Below are 249 nucleotides of genomic sequence, written 5' to 3'. Positions count from 1 at the left end.
CTGAGGAAGGAGGTGGGATGCAGGGGGTGGGATGCCATGGGGAGGGCTCCCCAAACGAAAGGCTGAGCAGGACCCTCCGTGGGTGCATGCCATCATGGTACACCCCTCCTCGCTCACCTTTGCTGCCAGGGAAAAGCTACACTTCAGCCCAAACCCCTCCTTGAGTGTCACTTTGGACCCCCCTGGGTGGGGGTGCTTGGCCAGCACCTCTCGGGCTGAGGGGGTAATGATTAAAGGACGACCAAGTGT

Source organism: Fulmarus glacialis, unplaced genomic scaffold (genome assembly GCF_000690835.1).
Source record: "Fulmarus glacialis isolate BGI_N327 unplaced genomic scaffold, ASM69083v1 scaffold12008, whole genome shotgun sequence".
Lineage (NCBI taxonomy): Eukaryota > Metazoa > Chordata > Aves > Procellariiformes > Procellariidae > Fulmarus > Fulmarus glacialis.
The sequence above is the reverse complement of the archived record's forward strand: the minus strand, read 5'-3'. Positions refer to the sequence as shown.